Source organism: Sciurus vulgaris, assembly GCF_902686455.1.
Source record: "Sciurus vulgaris genome assembly, chromosome: 16".
In the NCBI taxonomy this organism is placed as follows: Eukaryota; Metazoa; Chordata; class Mammalia; order Rodentia; family Sciuridae; genus Sciurus; species Sciurus vulgaris.
Genome location: NC_136477.1, coordinates 8,707,770 through 8,726,330, shown reverse-complemented (window position 1 = coordinate 8,726,330; position 18,561 = coordinate 8,707,770). Strand labels below are relative to the sequence as shown.

Below are 18,561 nucleotides of genomic sequence, written 5' to 3'. Positions count from 1 at the left end.
CATGTCTTATGCCACAAAGCTACTGTTAGCAAATACAAGAAGATAGAGATACTATCTTGTATTCTATCAGATCATAGTGGATTGAAATTAGAAATAAATGAAAGAGTAAAAAACAGAAACTACTCCAACACCTGGAGATTAAACAATACGCTATTATATGCTGAATGGAAAACAGAAGACATCAGGAGGGAAATATAAAATTCTTAGAAGTAAACGAGAACAAAGACACATCATATCAAAATCTCTGTGACACTATGAAAGCAGTATTTAGAGGAAGATTTATTTCATGGAGCGCATTCAACAAAAGAAGTAGAAATCAACAAATAAATGACTTAAAACTACAGCTCAAAGCTCTAGAAAAAGAACAGAAGACCAAAACCAAAAGTAGTAGAACACAGGAAATAGTTAAAATCAGAGCCGAAATCAACAAAATTGAAACAAAAGAAACAATCAGAAAAATTAACAAAATGAATAGTTGGTTCTTTGAAAAAATAAACAAAATTGATAAACACTTAGCCACACTAACAAAGAGAAAGGGGGAGAAAAATCAAATTACTAAAATTCGGAATGAACAAGGAAATATCACTACAGTCATGAGTGAAATACAAAACATAATTAGAAGCTATTTTGAAAATCTATACTCCAATAAAACAGAAAACGTCGAAGACATCAACAAGTTTCTACAGACAAATGAATTACCTAAAGTGAACAAGGAGGATATACACATCTTAAATCAATCAATTTCAAGCAATGAAATAGAAGAGGTCATCAAAAGCCTACCAACAAAGAAGTGTCTGGGACCAGATGTGTTCTCAGCCGAGTTCTACAAAACCATTAAAGAAGAGCTCATTCCAATAGTCCCCAAAGTATTCCATGAAATAGAAGAGGAGCGAACCCTCCCAAACTCATTCTATGAAGCCAATATCACCCTGATATCTAAACCAGATATAGACATATAGAGGAAAGGAAATTTCAGACCAATATCCTTAGTGAACATCGACACAAAAATTCTCAACAAAATTTCAGCAAATCGCATACAAAAATATATTAAAAAGATAGTGTACCACGATCAAGTGGGTTTTATCCCAGGGATGCAAGGTTTGTTCAACAACTGGAAATCAATAAATGTCATTCACCATATGAACAGACTAAAAGTTAAGAATCACATGATTATTTCAACAGATGCAGAAAAAGCATTCGATAAAACACAGCATCCCTTCATGCTCAAAACAGTAGAAAAAATTGGAATAGTGGGAACTTAACATTGTAAAGGCCATCTATGCTAAGCCCATGGCCAGTATCATTCTAAATGGTGAAAAACTGAAAGCATTCCCCCTAAAAACTGGAACAAGGCAGGGATGACCTCTTTCACCACTTCTATTCAACATTGCTCTTGAGACTCTAGCCAGAGCAATTAGACAATCCAAAGAAATTAAAGGGATATGAATTGGAAAAGAAGAACTCAAACTATCCCTGTTCATTGATGACATAAATTTAGAGGAACCTGGAAATTCCACCAGAAAACTTTTAGAACTCATAAGTGAATTCAGTAAAGTAGCAGGTTACAATTTCAATGCTCACAAATCCCATGCATTTTTATACATAAGTGATGAATTTTCAGAAAGAGAAGTTAGGAAAACTACCCCATTCACAATAGCATCAAAAAAAAAATAAAATACTTGGGAATCAATCTCACAAAAGAGGTGCAAGGCCTCTACAATGAGAACTACAGAACCTACAGAACACTAAAGAAAGAAATTAAAGAAAACCTTAGAAGATTGAAAGATCGCCCATGTTCTTGGATAGGCAGAATAATATTGTCAAAATGACCATACTACCTAAATTGCTATAGAGATTCAATGCAATTCCAATTAAAATCCCAATGATGTACCTTACAGAAATAGAGCAAGCAATTATGACATTCATCTGGAAGATTAAGAAACCCAGAATAGCTAAAACAATCCTCAGTAGAAAGAGCGAAGCAGGTGGTATCGCAATACCAGATCTTCAACTCTACTACAAAGCAATAGTAACACAAATGGTATCAAAATAGATAGGTAGGTCAATTGTACAGAATACAGGACATGGACTCAAACCCAAATAGATACAATTTTCTCATACTAGACAAAGGGGCCAAAAATATGCAATGGAGAAAAGATAGCCCCTTCAACAAATGCTGCTGGGAAAACTGGAAAACCATATGCAACAGAATGAAATTGAACCCCTATCTCTCACCCTGCACAAAACTCAACTCAAAATGGATCAAGGACCTTGGAATCAGACCAGAGACCCTGCATCTTATGGAAGAAAAAGTAGGTCTGAATCTTCACATTGTTGGCTTAGGATCAGACTTCCTTAACAGGACTCCCATAGCCCAAGAAATAAAAGCAAGAATCAACACCTGGGATAGATTAAAACTGAAAAGCTTTCTCTCAGCAAAGGAAACTATCAGTAATGTGAAGAGAGAGCTTACAGAGTGGGAGAATATCTTTGCCACTCATACTTCAGAGAGAGCACTAATTTCCAGAATCTATAAAGAACTCAAAATCTGTACACCAAGAATACAAATAATCCAATCACAATTGGGCTAAGGAAATGAACAGACACTTCACAGAAGAATACTTCTGTACAAGCAATCAACAGATATATGAAAAAGTTCAACCTCTCTAGTAAAAAGAGAAATGCAAATCAAAACTACCCTAAGTTTCCATCTCACCCCAATTAGAATGGCGATTATCAAGAACACAAGCAACCATAGGTGTTGGAGAGGATGTGGGGAAAAAGGTACACTCATACATTGCTGGTGGGGTTACGATTTAGTGCAGCCACTCTGGAAAGCAGTATGGAGATTCCTCAGAAAGCTTGGAAAGGAACCACCATTTGACCCAGCTATCCCACTCCTTGGCCTATACCCAAAGGACATAAAATCAGCATACTACAGAGATACAGACACATCAATGTTCATAGCTGCTCAATTCAGTATAGCCAGATTGTGGAACCAACCTAGATGTCATTCAATTGATGAATGGATAAAGAAACTGTGGTGTATATACACACACACACACACACACACACACACACACACACACACACACACACAATGGAATATTACTCCACCATAAAGAAAGATAAAATTATGGTATTTGCAGGCAAATGGATGAAATTGGAGAATATCATGCTAAGTGAGGTAAGCCAATCTCAAAAAACCGAAGGACAAATGATCTTGCTGATAAGCAGATGAGTACATATAATGGGGGGGGAGGGGTTAGCATTAGGGTTAGGGTTAGGTTTAGGGTTAGGGTTAAGGAGGGTGGCAAGAATGGAGGTAGGAAGGACTGTATATAGGGAAAAGTGGGGTGGGAGGGGTGGGGGGAAGGAAAAATAACAGAATGAATCAAACAACATTACCCTATGTAAATTTATGATTACACAAGTGGTATGCCTTGACTCCATGTACAAACAGAGAAACAACATGTTTCCCATTTGTTTAAAATAAGAAAAAAGGCCAAAGACATGCACATCCCTTGTGAGAGTAATATTAGAAGCAACTTAAATGCTTGATATTAAAGAATTGATTAGGAAATATGCAGAAAACCAAATACTAGAGGCCGAAGCAGGCATGGAAGACTAGGAAAACATTTCATTCATATGAGGGAGAATTTATGACACAAAAATACCTTGAAAAGAAAAACTAAAATATAAACTGGGTAAAAAATGCATGCATCAAATTTAATTTTTGAAATATGTTTATATTTTAAATGGAATAGAATATGGATAGTTTCTTCTGGAATAAGTGAGATTATTGTAATTTTTGAAATTTGTGGTTTTAAACAATTTCTATGTTCTGCCGGGCGTGATGGCACATGCCTGTTATCCCAACATCTCAGGAGGCTGAGGCAGAAGCAAGCCTTCTGTGTTCAAAGTCAGCCTCAGCAAAAGCAAGGTACTAAACAACTCAGTGAGACCCTGTATCTAAATAAAATACACAAGAGGGCTGGGGATGAGGCTCAGTGATTGAGTGCTTAGAGTTCAATCCCTGGTACCCACCCCCAAAAATTCTCTACATTCTATCAACATAAATTGCTTTTATGCTAAAAACAAGTAAAACTCAATGTTGTTTAGAAAATATGTGTTCTGATGATGATAAATAATAACAAAATAAAATATTAATTAAGGTAAAAAAAAGATAGCAGATGAAGAAACACTAGAGAAGCTATGTAAAAGGTAAAAGTAGTTCTCATGACAACCTTGTAGTTCAAAAATTATCATCACCATTTTCAACTTGAGGAATCTCCTCCTGTTTCCAGGAGTTTCTGCACTGTTCTCTTTTATATTTTTTCCCAACTGAAGCATTGAGAAATCTGACAAAATAATGACCCCTGAGTTTCCTTCGCATGACTGAAGTCAGAGAATCAATCCATTTATTGGTTCAGAAATTGATGTGAAAATCAGTTCATTAGCATAAAAATGTCGGAACTTAAGCCTGGTCTCTGAGGGCATCCATGGAGCTAAACTTTTCCACTGTAAATCAGATGGTTTGTGAACATAGAAACACTGTAGCACACTAGCAGGGCACTCTAGATGACCACAGCCAAAAGTGCAAAGAGCTCTTTTCCGCTCCAGATGTTTATGGGGTTTCTTACAATGAATCTCTATAAAAACTTTTAAAAGACTCAAAGATGTTTTTAAGTACTTCATTATTATTTAATTATTGGCAGGCACAGTGTACACTAATGCCACATAGCTGGTCTGAGATGTCATTGGTTATATGCAGTTAATTAAACCATATATTTCCCCAAATTTGAAATCTACCTAAGTCAAGGAAGGGGGCAGAATTTTGAATGATTTTATTTACTTATTTATTTATATTGGTTCTTCTTAGCTATACATGATGGTAGAATTCATTTTGATATAATTCTACAAGCACGGAATTGATCGTATTCTATTTAGGACTCCACTCTTGTGGGTGTACATGATTGTGTTATTTTAAAAAGACAAACAGCATTTGGTTGAGTACTTCCATTCTTGTAGGGAGTGAAATCAATAAACTCAAAACTTTGGAATACCTGAAAGAAAAGTGGTAGAGAACCACATGTTCTAATAATGAATAATCAGTTTTAATTTAGTCTTTAAATTATGTCTTATGTGGTGTTAGTATATATCCTTCATTGAAAGAATCTAGACCATTATCTTAGAATACAATATGGTATATTAAATTGATTATTTCTTTTATTTAATGAAAATGAATTGATTTGTGAAAGGGGGAAGATATTTCTTATCTTGTGATTCTTTTTCCTGGGGTGAGCTGCATGTTACTGTGATCATAAGCCTGTTACATATAATGTTCTTGGTCTTCTAACATTCTTCTGTTGAGGGTCCCAACTAGTAAGGAGATTAAGGCAGGAGGACCACAAGATTGACACCAAACTCTGCAACTTACTGAGACACTGTCTCAAAATGAAATAAAAAGGGCTGGGGATGTACTTCAGGGGTAGAATGCTTGCCTAGTATGTAGGAGAACCTGGATTCAATTCTTAATTCTTCAAAATTATTTTTTGTACAGAAAGAGTTGAATGCTATAGAAAACAAGAATGGAGGATTTCCAATAAGAATGAGGTTCTTAAAACTTTGAAATATTCTTGAAGTTGTCTGGGCCTCAAGTCTGGATACTCCACTGTGAGTGCTTGGAGTGAAAATGTATAGAGTCCTGGAGGCTCACCTGTTTCCTTCATCCCACCTTCTTTTCTAATCAAAGGTGTCCTAGTCACATGGAAGGAAAAATCTAATGTGCATGTAGAATTCCACCTCAAGTGTCGCTCAGATGATCCAGGAACTGCAACATCTCCTCTTAGGATTGTTCCTGTCATGTACCTGGTGATCATGTGACATGCTACTCATAATAGGGGAAATGGGCCACTCTGGGACCATAGGGCACTCCATGCACTAATCAGTGTCATGGCCCCTGCCACTGTGGCTCCTTAGTGTGGCCTCATTATTGTTAGAACCTAGGACTCAGCTGCACCACTTGCTTGCCTTGCAACTCATTTGTTCTGTCACCCTCCTTGATCTGTTAATCCTGACTGTTCTGATGGTACTACCAATAACATAGTGCTGTGATTCATTGGTGTCATATTTGTTTTTCCTTATCATTGCTGTACTTCTCTCTTACTATAAAACATTTTCACCATTTGGAAATCCTATGAATTTGTGGGAAATATAAAGTGTTCTCCACCTTTTGCTCCAACTGGTAGGTGTTTGCTTACTTATGAAACAGTCCTTGGAGAGTGCCTTGGATCAGCTGTGTCCCATTCTCCCAGCAAGGGTGTGGTGCCCTCCTTGGTATACACTGTGACCATCCCCATGCTGAATCCCTTCACCTACAGCCTGAGAAACAGGGATATTACTAGTGCCTAGAAGTGGCTCAAGAGAAGGATACTCCAGTCTCAGGACCTGTGGCATCCTCCGGAATGTGAACTGTAAAATGTAGGAAAACTGAACATGTAGCCTAGAAGTAGTGCCCTCTGGTAACACTTGGAGTCTGATGACTCTGATTCCTTATCATGTTCAAGGTGGAATCGTGGTAGATGGTTGTGGGATGGAGGGTGACAGTTTTTCAAATGAGTGAAAAGTTTTAGTTTGGCGAAGGAGAAAATCTTCTGGAGATGGAGAGAGTGGTGGTTGTACAAAAATGCCGGTGTAATTACTGTCACCAAATTGTGCACTCAGATATGGTTAAAATAGGTTATTGCACTGAATAGGCCATTCTCCAGTTCAAAATGGATCATTTTTCTTATGTGTATTTTTTTTTTATTGTAAACAAATGGGATACGTGTTGTTTCTCTGTTTGTACATGGCGTAAAGGCATACCATTTGTGTAATCATAAATTTACATAGAGTAATGTTGTTTGATTCATTCTGTTATTTTTTCCCTTCCCCCCACCCCTCCCACCCCTCTTTACCCTCTATACAGTACTTCCTTCCTCCATACTTGCCCCCCTCCCTAACCCTAACTCTAACCCTTCCCTCCCCCCCATTATGTGTCAACCTCCACTTATTAGCGATATCATTCGTCCTTTGGCTTTTTGAGATTGGCTTATCTCACTTAGCATGATATTCTCCAATTTCATCCATTTGCCTGCAAATGTCATAATTTTATCATTCTTTATGGCTGAGTAATATTCCATAGTATATATATACCACAGTTTCTTTATCCACTCATCAATTGAAGGGCATCTAGGTTGGTTCCACAGTCTGGCTATTGTGAATTGAGCAGCTATGAACATTGATGTGGCTGTATTTCTGTAGTATGCAGATTTTAAGTCCTTTGGGTATAGGCCAAGGAGTGGGATAGCTGGGTCAAATGGTGGTTCCATTCCAAGTTTTCTAAGTAATCTCCACACTGCTTTCCAGAGTGGCTGCACTAATTTGCAGCCCCACCAGCAGTGTATGAGTGTACCTTTCTCCCCACATCCTCGCCAACACCTGTTGTTGCTCGTATTCTTGATAATCGCCATTCTAATTGGGGTGAGATGGAATCTTAGGGTGGTTTTGATTTGCATTTCTCTTATTACTAGAGATGTTGAACATTTTTCCGTGTGTTTGTTGATTGCTTGTAGATCTTCTTCTGTGAAGTGTCGATTCATTTCCTTAGCCCATTTGTTGACTGGACTGTTTGAATTCTTGGAGTAGAGTTTTTTGAGTTCTTTATAGATTCTGGAGATTAGTGCTCTATCTGAAGTATGATTGGCAAAGATATTCTCCCACTCTGTAGGCTCTTTCTTCGCATTGCTGATAGTTTCCGTTGCTGAGAGAAAGCTTTTTAGTTTGAATCTATCCCAGTGGTTGATTCTAGCTTTTATTTCTTGTGCTATGGGAGTCCTGTTAAGGAAGTCTGGTCCTAGACCAACAAGGTGAAGATTTGGACCTACTTTTTCTTCTGTAATCTGCAGGGTCTCTGGTCTGATTCCGAGGTCCTTAATCCATTTTGAGTTTAGTTTCGTGCATGGTGAGAGAAATGGGTTTAGTTTCATTCTGTTGCATATGGATTTCCAATTCTCCCAGCACCATTTGTTGAAGAGGCTATCTTTTCTCCATTGCATATTTTTGGCCCCTTTGTCTAGTATGAGAAAATTGTATTTATTTGGGTTTGTGTCCGTGTCCTCTATTCTGTACCATTGATGTACCTTTCTATTTTGGAACCAATACCATGCCGTTTTTGTTACTATTGCTTTGTAGTAGAGTTGAAGATCTGGTATTGCAATACCCCCTGTTTCACTCTTCCTGCTAAGGATTGCTTTAGCTATTCTGGGTTTCTTATTCTTCCAGATGAATTTCATAATTGCCTGCTCTATTTCTGTAAGGTACGTCATTGGGATTTTAATTGGAATTGCATTGAATTTGTATAGCACTTTAGGTAGTATGGCCATTTTGACAATATTAATTCTTCCTATCCAAGAACATGGAAGATCTTTCCATCTTCTAAGGTGTTCTTTAATTTCTTTCTTTAGTGTTGTATAGTTCTCATTGTAGAGGTCTTTCACCTCTTTTGTGAGATTGATTCCCAAGTATTTTATTTTTTTCGAGGCTATTGTGAATGGGGTAGTTTTCCTAATTTCTCTTTCTGAAGATTCATCACTTATGTATAAAAATGCGTTGGATTTATGGGCATTGATCTTGTAACCTGCTACTTTACTGAAATCACTTATAAGTTCTAAGAGTTTTCTGGTGGAATTTCCAGGTTCCTCTAAATATATAATCATGTCATCAGCGAACAGGGATAGTTTGAGTTCTTCTTTTCCAATTCGTATCCCTTTAATTTCTTTGGTTTGTCTAATTGCTCTGGCCAGAGTCTCAAGAACGATGTTGAATAGAAGTGGTGAAAGAGGGCATCCCTGCCTTGTTCCAGTTTTTAGGGGGAATGCTTTCAGTTTTCCACCCTTTAGAATGATATTAGCCATGGGCTTAGCATAAATGGCCTTTACAATATTAAGGAATGTTCCCACTATCCCTATTTTTTCTAGTGTTTTGAGCATGAAGGGGTGCTGTATTTTATCAAATGCTTTTTCTGCATCTATTGAAATAATCATGTGATTCTTGACTTTAAGTCTATTAATATGGTGAATTACGTTTATTGATTTCCTGATGTTGAACCAACCTTGCATCCCTGGGATGAAACCCACTTGATCATGGTGCACTATCTTTTTAATATGTTTTTGTATGCGATTTGCTAAAATTTTGTTGAGAATTTTTGCGTCGATGTTCATTAAGGATATTGGTCTGAAATTTTCTTTCCTTGATGAGTCTCTGTCTGGTTTAGGTATCAGTGTGATATTGGCTTCATAGAATGAGTTTGGGAGGGTTCCCTCCTCTTCTATTTTATGGAATACTTTGAGAAGTATTGGAATGAGCTCTTCCTTAAAGGTTTTGTAGAACTCGGCTGAGAACCCATCTGGTCCCGGACTTTTCTTTGTTGGTAGGCTTTTGATGACTTCTTCTATTTCAGTACTTGAAATTGGTCTATTTAAATTGTTTATGTCCTCCTCATTCAGTTTAGGCAATTCATATGTCTCTAGAAACCTGTTGATGTCTTCGAAATTTTCTATTTTGTTGGAGTATAGATTTTCAAAATAGCTTCTAATTATGTTTTGTATTTCCATCCTGTCTGTTGTGATATTTCCTTGTTCATTCCGAATTTTAGTGATTTGGGTTTTCTCTCGTCTTCTCTTTGTTAGTGTGGCTAAAGGTTTATCAATTTTGTTTATTTTTTCGAAGAACCAACTATTTATTTTGTCAATTTTTTGTATTGTTTCTTTTGTTTCAATTTCATTGATTTCAGCTCTGAGTTTAACTATTTCCTGTCTTCTACTACTTTTGGTGCTGTTCTGTTCTTCTTTTTCTAAGGCTTTGAGCTGTAGTGTTAGGTTGTTTATTTGTTGAGTTTTACCTCTTTTATTAAATGCGCTCCATGAAATAAATTTCCCTCTAAGTACTGCTTTCATAGTGTCCCAGAGATTTTGATATGATGTTTCTTTGTTCTCATTTACCTCTAAGAATTTTTTAATTTCCTTCCCAATATCTTCTGTTATCTATTCATCGTATAATAGCATATTGTTTAATCTCCAGATGTTGGAATAGTTTCTGTGTTTTACTCTTTCATTTATTTCTAACTTCAATCCATTATGATCTGATAGAATACATGGTAGTGTCTCTATCTTCTTGAATTTGCTAACATTAGCTTTGTGGCATAATATATGGTCTATTTTAGAGAAGGATCCATGTGCTGCTGAGAAGAAAGTGTATTCACTCTTGGTTGGATGGAATATTCTATAAATGTCCGTTAAGTCTAAATTATTGATTGTGTTGTTGAGATCTATGGTTTCTTTGCTCAATTTTTGTCTGGAAGATCTGTCCAGTGGTGAGAGCGGCGTGTTAAAATCACCTAGTATTATTGTGTTGTGGTCTATTTGGTTTCTGAAATTGAGAAGGATTTGTTTGACATACATAGATGAGCCACTGCTTGGGGCATAAATGTTTATGATTGTTATATCTTGCTGATTTATGCTTCCCTTAAGCAGTATGAAATGACCTTCTTAATCCCTTCTGACTAACTTTGGCTTGAAGTCCACATTATCGGAAATGAGGATGGATACTCCAGCTTTTTTGCTGAGTCCATGTGCATGGTATGTTTTTCCCCATCCTTTCACCTTTAATCTATGGGTATCTTATTCTATGAGGTGAGTCTCTTGCAGGCAACATATTGTTGGATCTTTCTTTTTAATCCAGTCTGCCAGTCTATGTCTTTTGATTGATGAATTCAGGCCATTAACATTCAGGGTTATTATAGAGAAATGATTTGGTTTCCCGGTCATTTGGTTCATTTTTAAAATTTTGTTTATTTATTTGTTTGACACAACTTGTTTCCTCCTTTATTTGACAATTCCTTTAGGATAATTCCTCCCTTTGCTGATTTGTTTCTTTGTTTTTCATCTCTTCCTCATGGAATATTTTGTTGAGAATGTTCTGTAATGCTGGCTTTCTTTTTGTAAATTCTTTTAGCTTTTGTTTATCATGGAAGGATTTTATTTCATCGTCAAATTCGAAGGTAAGTTTTGCTGGGTATAAGATTCTTGGTTGGCATCCATTTTCTTTCAGGGCTTGAAAAATGTTGTTCCAGGACCTTCTAGCTTTTAGGGTCTGGATTGAAAAATCTGCTGATATGCGTATTGGTTTCCCCCTGAATGTAATTTGGTTCTTTTCTCTCACAGCCTTTAAAATTCTGTCTTTATTTTGTATGTTAGGTATTTTCATTATAATGTGCCTTGGTGTGGGTCTGTTGTAATTTTGTGTATTTGGAGTCCTGTAAGCCTCTTGAACTTGATTTTCCATTTCATTCTTCAGATTTGGGAAATTTTCTGATATTATTTCATTGAATAGGTTGTTCATTCCTTTGGCTTGTTTCTCTAGGCCTTCCTCAATCCCAATAATTCTTAAATTTGGCCTTTTCATGATATCCCATAGTTCTTGTAGATTCTGTTCGTGATTTCTTACCATCTTCTCTGTTTGTTCAGCTTTGTTTTCAAGGTTAAATATTTTGTCTTCAATGTCTGAGGTTCTGTCTTCCAGGTGTTCTATCCTATTGGATATGCTTTCTATGGAGTTCTTAATTTGGTTTATTGTTTCCTTCATGTCAAGGATTTCTGTTTGGTTTTTTTTCAATATCTCTAACTCTTTATTGAAATGATCTTTTGCTTCCTGTATTTGCTCTTTTAACTGTCGATTGGTGCAATCAATCAATGCTTGCATTTGCTCTTTCATCTCATCATTCAATGCTTGCATTTGCTCTTTCATCTCCTCGTTTGCTTCTCTGATCATTTTAATTATGTACATTCTGAACTCCTTTTCTGTCATTTCTTCTGCCATGCTCTCATTGGGTTTTATTGATGTGACATCTAGATTTGTTTGCAGCATTTTCTTTCCTTGTTTTCTCATGTTGTTCAGATATCAGTGGACCGCTGAGATATTGCAGATTTCCTCTGTTGATTTACAATGACCCTGAAGATTTCTATATATATCCCCTCTTAGCCTTCAGTAGGCTGAAGTCTTGGAGGAGGTTGATAATGCGGTGCTCCACAAGGAAGCTGCCTCTCTAGGAGTGGTGGCCTTCAGGTGGGGTATATTCCCTGCTAGTTTGCAGAGGTGCCTCCACTTGTTGACCAATGGTCATCCAAAGGGGACCTAGGCTGTGGGCTGAGGCAAGGCCTGTTTGGGCCTGTGTCTCTGGTTTTACCGTCCTTGTGGGGAAACGTCACCAGGCAGGGAAGACTCACCCAATGGGGAGGTCTCGCTGGTCAGTTTCCTCCTAGAGGTTCCCCTCAATTTACAGCTACTGCCTGGGCTGGGCTGCCTTCCTCTGCAAAGTTTCCAGGGGCCCGGCCCTACCTCCTGGGCCTGGGAGCCTCACCCTTCGCAGATGAATCTCCTTAGGCTGCCCCTCCTCAGAGAATTTGCCCATAGGCCTGGAACCTTCGCTCCGCCCTAAGCCTGTCTCTGTGCGGCTCTTCCACCCAGAAGCCTCCTAGATCCTGGGAACCTGTTCTGCACCTAATCGCCTGGCTATGCGGCCCCTCCTCTGAGCAGCCACCTGTGGCCCCGAACAATCGCTCTGAGTCCCAGAGACCCGCCACAGGCCTCTTCCTCCAGACAGCCGCCCAGTATGCCGGTGCGGTCACTAGGAGTCCAAGAAACTCACCTCGTGCCTCCTCCTCCCACCAACCACCCGTAGCCCGGGGCAATCAATCACTCCGAGTCGAAGTGACCCTCCCCGTTCCTCCTCCTTCTCCAGATAACCCCCCGGGTGTTCAGGAGCAGTTCCTCTGAGTGGCTCTGAATCCACGTGACCCGCTGCACGGGTCCTCTGGGCACCGCCCGGAGCTCTGGTGTGGCCCCTCAAGACCAAGCGTCCCACCACGCTTCTCCTCCAGGCAGCCCCCCTGTGTTCAGGAGCTGTCACTTTAAGTCCAAACAACTCACCACTCGCCTTCTCCTCTGAGCAGCCGCCTGGAGCGCTAATGCAGTCACTGCGAGTCCAAAGGACCCGCCGCGCTCCTCCTCCTCCTCCTCCTACTCCTCCGGGCAGGCCCCGGGGTTCAGAAGTGGTCCGAGTCCAAACAGCTCGCCACGCAGCCCCTTCTCTGGCAACCGCCTGTAGCTCCCGTGTAGTCACCTGAATCCAAGCGGCCGCTCCTCTTCCTCCTTGTCCTCAGGGCAGGCCCCGGTGTTCAGAAGCGTCGTTCTGATTCCAAACAGCTCACCACGCGGCTTCTCCTCTGGCAACCGCCTGCAGCTCTGGTGCAGTCTCTCCGAATCCAAGTGGCCACGCTCCTCTCCTCCTCCTCAGGGCAGGCCCCGGTGTTCTGAGTCCACACAGTTCTCCCCACCACTCCTCCCCCGGGCAGCCGCCGGAGCCCCAGTGGCTGCTCCGAGTCCCAGCGCTGTGCCGAGCGGCCTCCTCTATGGCGCTCCAGCAGGGGGAGGGGCGTCTCGCCGGAAGTTCTACTTCACAAAGTTTCCTGCGTTCCGGGACCCCCGTCCCATCCTGGATGCCCCCCCAGGGGGTGAGAGTCACCTGGCTACTTTGAGTTGGTCCCAAGCGTCTCAATATCTCCTCTCTTGAATCCTGAGTTCTGGAGCAACACGTAATGCAGCCACCCTCTAGGCCGCCATCTTGAAAAAACTCTTATGTGTATTTTAACACAATGAGCAGAGGGAATTTTAAAAATGATGGATTTTTTTTTAAAGGAAGAATTGGATGAAGTTGATAAACTAGAACTTCCTCTTCAGTAGAGGAAGAACCTGTATTATTTCTTGGACGTTCATTTTTTCACACTCTGCTTTCAGGGATATTATGATGTCCTTAAAGAATGGGATGTTATGGAGCAATTTGGCAAATTAAGAGCTCTGTATACTGAGTCACCAAGTTATTTGATAGCTAAGGATCAGCCTTTGCTCCTCCTGTGGTCTTCTGCTTCAAGAAGCTCCTGACACTGTATTGGGATCAGTCTTGAGGTTAGAGCCTGCACACTATTGGACAGCAGGCAGAGGAGGAGTTTGGAATCCATGTTCTTGGTCACAACCCAGCAAGCACACAGCATAACTCAGTGAATACATAGGGTGAGAACAGGCAGTTCTTTGTCCATCATTTGGACAAATATGAACAGTTTGGGTATCAAGATGGGAGGACACCAACATGCAAAGTTTCAGTTATGAGGATTTAAGTTTATGTACCTGGGTGTCCTGGGGTCCCAAAGTTCTTACCAGTTTTGCTTTCCTCTCACTCTGGTGGGAGGAAATGGGACTATTTCCCATTGTCATCTCACCCAGGAGAGCATGAAAGAGGGCATCTGTGAACCTTCCTACAGGCTCCCAATGCATTGTGATGCTGACAACCAGGATGAGGATGAGGATGGCAGCAACCACAGCATCATGAACCAAGGAAAGGATTTGTACTCATCTTGTCTGTTCTGACAACTTTACCAAAAGCACAGTCGCATATCTTGTAGCTGCTATGCTTGGTATTTTTCCTATCTTAGTAATTCTCTTCTCTTATTACAAATTATTTCTTCCCTTATGGGAATCCATCACTGCATGGTAAGTGCAAAGCCTTTCAACCTGTAGGTCACACCTACCAGTCTTTTGCTTATCTTATGGGACAAGTTTTGGGGAACACCTTGAATCCGCTATGTTACATTCTCTCTGAAACAATGTTGTGGCCTCGGTAATGTACACAGTTGAACAGAGATATTATAAATGCCCTAATGAGGCTTCACAGCAGAAAACTCAATTTCAGGGCCTGAAGAAGGGAAAATTGTCAATACCAAACATCTCGACCTGTAAGTTTTGCCAGCTGGGCACATTGTTTTGTTGCTTCATGTATTTATTCTCAGAATGTTTCACAGCAGAACAGTGGTGAGGAGGGATACGGGGCAGGAAGAATGGAGTATGTTTTAAATCAGTACACAGTTTCACTTTGAGAAGATGAAAACATGTTGGATGTTGCTGCTGATGATGATTGCCCCAACATGCAATGTAATTAATGCTACTGAAGTATCCAAAGAAAAAGGGTTAAAATGCAAAGTTTGTGTTAAATGTGTACTTTTCCACTAGAAAATGGAAATTAAAATATTGGTCTTTAAAAAGGAAGAAAAGGGAAAAAAATCTAAGTAAAAAGCACATAGGACCTTCCTTCTGAATAAAAGAAACCAAAGCTATTATGGACATTCACTTTGGTTTCCTCTTCTTCTTCTGTCACTACTATTAATAAGTACTAAGTTTGGCACAACATGGAACACTTCAGTTAACTGAATTCCTTCAAGGAATTGCATTGATACTTCAAGGTCTCATAAGAACAAATAATCAGCTTGTGCCTCTAGCCCTTCAGTTTGATGGCTCCAGTCCAACGAGCACCATTGCCTAGTCTCCCTGTCTCATGATTCACAACTTACAGGATCTCTTATCTGACATGACATTCTTATCAATACTGTGGGGGACGTATAAGCCTTCACTAGGTGCCCAGCAAGGGGTTCATTCAGTCTTGTATTTTCTTGCTTATGACCCAGAAGAGACACAGATTAACCCCCTAAGAGCTGAAGGAGATGATGAATGAAGCAGGGACTATATGATATTACACACTATGTGACCTGGAGCATGACAGAAAACACATTTGTGTTTAACTTTCAAGTTGGTGGTGATGTGATAACAAAGCACTTAATTGAAAGACTGTTCCAGGAGATAAAAATAAAAAAAGTACTGATTAGAACAGCATTTAGTCCATAGTAATGGATTAATTGGAAAATCTGTCATTATCAACATATCATTGGCAAATGGATTATTGAAACATGTGGGTTTTATAACCTGAAATTGATTTTGAATATCACCTGAAAAATATTTATTTCCATGCTACTGGGGAATTAATCTGGGGGTTCTCTGCCACTGAGCTACACCCATAGACCTTTTAAATTCTCTTTTTGTTTTATTTTGAGACAGGGTCTTGCTAAGTTGCTGAGGCTGGTCTTGAACTTGCAATCCTCCTGCCTCAGTCTCATGAGCTGCTGGGATGACAGATTTGCCCCACTTCTCCTAGCACTGTTGGAGATCACTAGCTGAGTGGACTGGGGCACATGTTCGAGCTCTTGTGGCCACACGGTCTTCATTTTAATGGTGCTTAGCTGAGGAACTCTAGGATGAAACAGAAAATACACAGCTGTAGGACTTTAGTAAACACAAATGTCATCATTGTCATCATCTACTATTGTGTCGATGCATTGAAACTTATTTGAATTTCGGTAGCACTTCATCCTAAGGGCCAAGACACTATTACACTTTTATGTTTATACAAATATACTAGATCAAGAAAAGGTAATAGACATAATGTATTTATACACTCAAAATCTACCACAGTCAGGGCAAACATTATCCCACATGTAGTTTGTATGTCTATCTTCTATCACCTTTCTATTAATCTCTCCATCTATCTGATGACTCAAATGAATATTCCATTGTTTCCTTTCCTCATGAGAAACTTGAATGATGCAGATAGTAAATGATCCATTTCACAATCTGCAACGTACAGATGTGCCTTATCTCTGCCATCTCTCTGCTAGACTTCAGGGCTTTGGAAATGAAAGAGTTTTGCTTGCATTTTGCACTGATTCTAGCTTTCATGTGCATTGGAGAAATTATTCATTGTCCTACAAGGGAAAGCAAAGACAGTTCAGCTTTCACACATCCAATAACCTCTTCCTTCATTGAAGGGAAAAACTTCTTAGAAATTAAATTTAAGGTTTGGGTTTTATCAGGACTATATAAAAGACCTAGATTTCTTAAGTGGTATTTTCAAGATAAGGAATCATAGAATGAGGGTTAGATTTGAAATGATCTACGAATGATAGAGGATAAAAAAGTGAGGGTAGAAGTGGAGCATGAAAATCCAAGAAAGACCAAAGTTAAGGTCTTTCTGTTTTCATTAAGGACATTCATCATGTGTTGGGAAATTAGTAAAGGCAGAAATGAAATGATTCTTTTACTGCACAAACAGCTCTTTGAGGTTTCATCCATCATGTCCTTTATACTACACTATGGTGGGACTCCTAATGTCTGATCCCATCTATCCACTATGAAATGACTGCAGTTTAATATTAAAAATTCAATACCACCCGTTTGTATTAAAAGTTCTCAATACCAAGCATCTAGCTATCCAATCCAGGTCCATATGCCTGCTGTTTAGTTACATAGTCCTGCAAAATCTATTTCTAAGTTTTATCCACACAAATAAATAGCACTTTTAATTCCATGTCCATCTTAATGACATACATATTCAAGTTTTATTATAAAAATCAATTACAAATCAATGTCTAAATTTATCTCTCTGAATCACAAGGCCCTCATGGGTGGAATGTGGGTAGTTTCCAGGAATCATAATTCCTGATCAACTGGTGTTATCAATTTCAAAATGACTGGGTGCTCTTCTGGGTCCAAACCACGGCGACACGAGGATGCCAGCCTACCACTCTTCTCTCATGGACCCTGACATCAAACTCATTGGAAACATGACCCTGTTACCTACCAGAAGTCAGTTCAAAGGACCTGCCACCAGGGAGACAAAAGATACAGATAATGTGGATGAAGCCTTCTATTACATCAAAGCCAATGTCTTCTTCAAAAACTATAAAATTAAGAATGAAGCCGAGAGGACCTTGATGTATATCACCCTCTACATTTCTGAGTGTGTAAAGAAACTCAAAAAGTGCAACTCCAAAAGTGAAGGTGAGAAAGAAATGTGTACCTGGGAATCGCTAATTTTCCCATTCCTAGAGAGACTCGTTTTCCCCTTAATGCAATTTATGCCAAACCTGAAAACAAATAGGAAGATGAAGTTATGCCAGCCTACCTACAGTAGCTAAGGCAAGAGACTGGACTGAGACTTTGTGAGAAAGTTTTCGTTCCTCAGAATGATAAACCCAGCAAATGGTGGACTTGCTTTATGAAGAGTCAGTTCTTGAACAAGAGTCTTTCATAACCTGGGCAATGAAGGGAGCCTGGGCAGCCACTGTCTCCAGCACCTTGGACAGCATTTTACAGCAAGATGTATACAATCCTTTTCTTTATTTCATAAAGTTAATATACAGAAGAGAGAAGAGAGCATGTCTTTATTTGAAAAGCTCTTCATCATGAATTTGGGGGTGTGGGGTTGAGTTGTTGAAGGGTGATTTGAAATTTTGCAGTATTAAGCTGGTGCTTAATAGAATGAATAATAATAACTAAATTTCTAACATATCATGTCAGAAAAAAAATGACTGAGCAAAGGTACACTTAGTTAATGCCTTCACTAGGTGACAACACATACACATGCAAAGCTTTGTGATGTATTCAGCAGTGGGAGGAGCTCTTTCTTTGTGAGCTGACATCAGAAGTCCCTGGTGCACTTACCGTATTCGGGAACAGAATGACTTCAGTTTATGGTGAGGTTGTGGTGAGACCCTGTGGCCAGAAGAGAGCCAAGGTATG

General features: G+C 39.4%; 1 protein-coding gene and 1 pseudogene across 3 annotated transcripts in view; both read left to right on the top strand.

Moving 5' to 3' along the window:
• Positions 1–18,561, top strand: part of LOC306646104 (olfactory receptor 7D4-like) — a gene marked incomplete at its 5' end in the record, with an annotated part of 93,264 nt that overhangs the window by 16,585 nt on the left and 58,118 nt on the right. The window lies entirely within an intron of this gene.
• Positions 17,550–18,073, top strand: LOC306646171 (actin-related protein 2/3 complex subunit 3-like; annotated as a pseudogene). Its single transcript has one exon. The product of its transcript is annotated as an actin-related protein 2/3 complex subunit 3-like (transcript).